This window comes from Triticum dicoccoides, chromosome 2B (assembly GCF_002162155.2).
Source record: "Triticum dicoccoides isolate Atlit2015 ecotype Zavitan chromosome 2B, WEW_v2.0, whole genome shotgun sequence".
Taxonomy (NCBI): domain Eukaryota; kingdom Viridiplantae; phylum Streptophyta; class Magnoliopsida; order Poales; family Poaceae; genus Triticum; species Triticum dicoccoides.
In genome coordinates this window covers 761464301-761469074 of record NC_041383.1, presented here as the reverse complement: position 1 = coordinate 761469074, position 4774 = coordinate 761464301, and the positions used below count along the sequence as shown (strand labels likewise).

The window sequence follows — 4774 nt, the reverse complement described above, 5'->3', positions numbered from 1 at the left end:
AAGGATCGACTTACCTAAAAAATTGGACCAAGCCTCGGTTTCGGGGTTTTCTGCTTTGACCATTGGTTCGGTCATGTTTCGAAAACTATGTTCAAAAGTTAGGCTCTCATTTGTTGTTGATCTTCCATTCCTTTGTGAGTATTGTCGTCAAATACTTAATTTTATATGGTCATTTCAAAGTGTGCATTTGGACCGTCGAGTGATCTTAAAATTCATGTAAAAATATGGTTAATAGGATATTCACTAAAGCCATACTGAAATAGTTTGTTATTTACAACTAAACTATATTGTTTTTTCATATGACATTGACCAAAGAATGAAAACTCTATTACAAGTATTTATAGAAAAATAATGTTGACACGTGGGAACTATGTGTAAGGTATTGGTGACCTATGTATGTGTTTGACGTTAGTTTTTCTATTTCCCCCCTATTAGAGCTTGTAACACTGTATCAACACATAATTATGTGTTATCTACTAAAATCGTAACACAAACAACTAACACATATTTATATGTTACTTGGTGAATACATATGTAACACATTCTAACCAATACATCCTTATATGTTACTATCGCAATATTACTGTAACACATTTTGAGGCCTTGTATAGTATGTGTTACTGGCTATCATTGAACACAAATTATGTGTTGCTGTAATTTTCCCCGTCACACATTTTTCTATCTGTTACATGATTGTGTTACTTAATGTCTGTTTTGCTGTAGTGCGGGTGCTTCCCACGAGTACTTGAGGTACTGCGGGATCTTGGATGACACAAAAGCTTCCCGGATCTTGTGGGTAAAGTGCGCAACCTCTGCAAAGTGTCAAACTATTCGAATCGCCGTGTCCACGGTCATGGGCAGTTGGGAGGTGCTACTTAAACTATGTCCAGAAATTTTACAATCTCGGTGCATGTGTGTGTGTGGAAGAGAACGATTTGTGTCAAGGTGGTGACTTGACATGTTAATGAAATGGCATTGATCGAAACTCTATCTATGTTGATATCTGTAACCTGTTCTCAAGGATTATCCATGTCCATTGATGTATATCTCACAAATTGATAGGACTTCTCAGCTAGCGTGAAGCTAGATAGCTTACTTGTTGTATAATTGCATTGTTACTTTGAACCAAATCATGGGTTGCTTGCGAGTACATTCAAAGTACTCATTGGCTTGCCACTGGTTATTTAATTGGCCAGGTATGAAAGAACATGATGTGACGAAGAGTTCTTGGGTGACGATCGTGCGAGCTAGGACGCTTCCCAGTCAGAATGCCTGTAGGGTTAAGGAAGATGGCATGGGTCCAAGTTATTGACAAAGATTCCCGCTGCAATGTTATACTCAAGACTTGACCATAATGGTCATAATTTATGTAATATGGTATGTACGGATCTAAGACTCTTCTTATTCAGTTTCTGTGTGTTCAGTGAGCATTGATCTCTGGGATCACTGTACACGTGCATTCGGTGATCACGACTTATGAGTCGGGGTCCCCACAAGACTTCTAGGGTTTTAGCCATTACGTTCTCGTGGTAGATCAACTCTTGTGATACTCATATTCATCAAGATCAATCAAGCAGGAAGTAGGGTATTACCTCCATAGGGAGGACCCGAACCTAGGTAAACAACGTCTCCCCTGTCTCCTGTTACCATCAACCCTAGACGCACAGTTCGGGACCCCCTACCCGAGATCCGCCGGTTTTGACACCGACATTCATCGCCTTGATTGCAACCGTGGAGGGCATGATGACCAATAAGGACTCAATGGAGGAGAAGCGCCGGCAAGACAAGAAAGAGCAAATGAACGCCTTCGTGGAGATCCAAAGGAGGAGGTTTGAGATGGAGGCGGAGAAGCAAGCTAAGAAGCTAGAGATCGAGACCGTCAATGCCCAGACCAAGCTGACATGGCTGTTGGCATTGTAAGCCGGCCGCTGGCATGGTGCCAGTATGAACTTTGGGCGGCGACATGGCCGCTGGCATGATCTATGGCCACGGGCCTCTTAAAATTTGTACGCGGACATGAAATGGGTCGCTTGCGTTGGGCGCACAGCCGAGCCAAAAAGGAAATAGGGCGGACGCCGAGCGGGCGACTGACCCAAACGAACGAAAGGCAGACAAAATGCGGTCCGTTTGGGTCGGCGCGTTGGAGTTGCTCTAAGTGCTTGGAGTCCTCGCTAGGTGGACTACGGACATGGATGCACTTTTATTTTTGACGTTTTTATACTACCTTGACAGTTGATGAACAGATTAAAAAATTTCATCAAAAAAAATTCAATAAAAGAAAACGAGCTATCAAGATGACATATTTTTTTACACCATGTATCTTGTTATGGAGTACAAATTAATTTCGTATGTAATTTTTTTGAGCATTAGTACAGACATAAGCGCTCATATACACGCGCATACACTCATTCCTATGAACGCACACACGCACACCCTACCCCTATGAGCACCTCCGAGAGACTGAGCCGGCATATCATCTTGAGATTTACGAAGTCACCGTAGGCGCCTCGGCGTCGACGGGAACGTCTCCTCCCACTGAAAGCGCATCGCCGAAAATCCTGAAATAAATCCAGGAATAATGCGAGCACCAGGATTTGAACCCTGGTGGGTTGGGAATACCACTGTCCACCTAACCAACTCAACCACATGTTGATTCGTATGTAATTTGATAGCGAATAAATGCCATAATCTGGTGCCTGCAAAAAAAAGACATAAACTTGGTATGGAGCATTACAAATTAATTTCGTCTGTAAATAATTTTGGGAGCAGATAATATGTCATAATGTTATTATGGAAAACTAATTAATTTTTTATGGTTATTTTTAGGAGGAAATAAATGCCCTAGCTGTGTTATGGAATGCTAATAAATTGTTATTGTTATTTTTGTAGTCGAACAGGATATTCCATGATGTACGTATTATCTCGAGGATCCTAATTAATTACGGCGAATTGTAAAAAGGAAACACGCCAAAGCAGGAACGAATTAAACCGCAAAAATTGATACTCCAGGAACCGGCCGTGCCTCTATATAAACAGCAGAAGGAACCAGCTAAGTAGTACATGTCTACAACAACCACAACCAAAAAGACATAGGAGAAGAGAACAGTAAACAGTTTCGTAATGGCTCTAATCCGGATCAACTCCAGTGTTCATTTCTTGATGGCACTTATGATGATTTCAAGCACTTTATTGTCGAGTGAAGCATCAGGGAGGAACATAGGTACATTTTAATTTACTATAGCTTATCAACTGGGGTAAGTATATAGGAATTTGTGGTTTTCTGGAGCTAGATAAAAATTTGATGCTATTGCATAATTCTCCGTTGCCAATGATATGAATGTTTCTTATAAGGTTATTAGGCACTAGTATTCTGAAGTTTGATCATTCAAGTTAAGATATGCAAGTATTTTTGCAAGAGAAAAGAAGAAATAAGATCATGTAGAAAAGTGTTTCAACCGTACCTATTTGAGTGAGGTGTTTAGTTAGGATAGGCAAGTATCATTTTCCTCATCCTCACAAAAAAAAATTCTTTTTCCTTTTTCCTCAAACTGCAAACTTGAGCGGCCGCGCTCATCCCCTTATATGAAAGTTATTACGACTCGTAGTACTTAAAATCTAGTGTTATTTAACAATGGCATGAAAGACAAGAGGTATATTCCTTTTGATTTTATGACCACCATTACAATTCTTTCGTGGTACGTATGGTTTTTCATTGTACATCGTAATTAGATACCAGTCACTTGCAATGACATAAAAGGTATCAACAGCTGTTCTTCCTGTGTTTGTATTAGCACTCCATTGCTGTCCTACTATTTGCATAGTACATAGATTTCATAGAATCCGAGTTTTTTTTTTTTTGAAAAAACTGAGTTTAGATACGAACTGCAACAAGTTCTGATGTTACCTTTTATTTTTCTATTGTCGTAGGCATGGAAGCTAACATTGGCGTCGAGGGGCGCCGTGAACCTTACACTCCTTGTTCAGATCCTTCATTTTGTAATGACATCTGCAAGCGAGATGGTAAGGGAGGTGGGACCTGTAGTGGCGGTGCCTGCTACTGCAACAGAGATTTGTAGCAAGAAAATGACTAAGAATAAAGTTTGGGAATAAAGATTCACTTGGGAGCATTAAGAATTGTTTTTCTACCTGGAATAATTTGAATCCAAGTTCTTTATTATCCTATACTCTTTATACCCGTATCATGCCCTTTTTTAACACGGTGTAATTGCGGATGCTCACAAACACGTACATACACTCACTGTAGTGGGATGCATTTAAAAAAAAAACTAGTCTACCACCGAAGTTCAATACTGTGATTTCAACCAGAACGGTTTTTCATCAAACTCTCGAACTACACACCAGATAGTGCCAAATCTGTTAAGTGTTAAACATAACCATACATTCTGCAGAACTTGATGTATGAACTTGATGTATGACTTATTGGCTATTGGGACCAAATAGATTCACTCGTTCTTGCACACAAAATAACGGGACACCCCCACTTCTTCCAAACCTCCGATGCGAAATCCTGACCGACGTCGAAGTTGAGATTGGTCAAAGCCATGACATTGTCGTTGTTGGAGACCGTGAGATGATGATGCGTGGACAACGGGGCCGGAGTGGCCACCGGAGTGGTGCGTGGACGCCGGGGCCGGGGTGGCCACCGGCGGGCTAGGAGCGAGGGCTAGGAGCCTTTGAGTTGGACTATTCGCATGGGCCAGTAACAGATTGGCTGTTACAAAATGATTTTAATTGTGCTATTATAAACTGTGCA

General features: G+C 40.9%; 1 long non-coding RNA gene across 1 annotated transcript; it reads left to right on the top strand.

Annotated features, from left to right (window-relative positions):
* Nucleotides 1-3073: 3073 nt before the first annotated feature.
* On the top strand, nt 3074-4131 carry LOC119368633. Its single transcript, XR_005176698.1, has 2 exons — nt 3074-3220; nt 3928-4131. It is a non-coding gene; the product is annotated as an uncharacterized LOC119368633 (long non-coding RNA).
* Nucleotides 4132-4774: the final 643 nt, after the last annotated feature.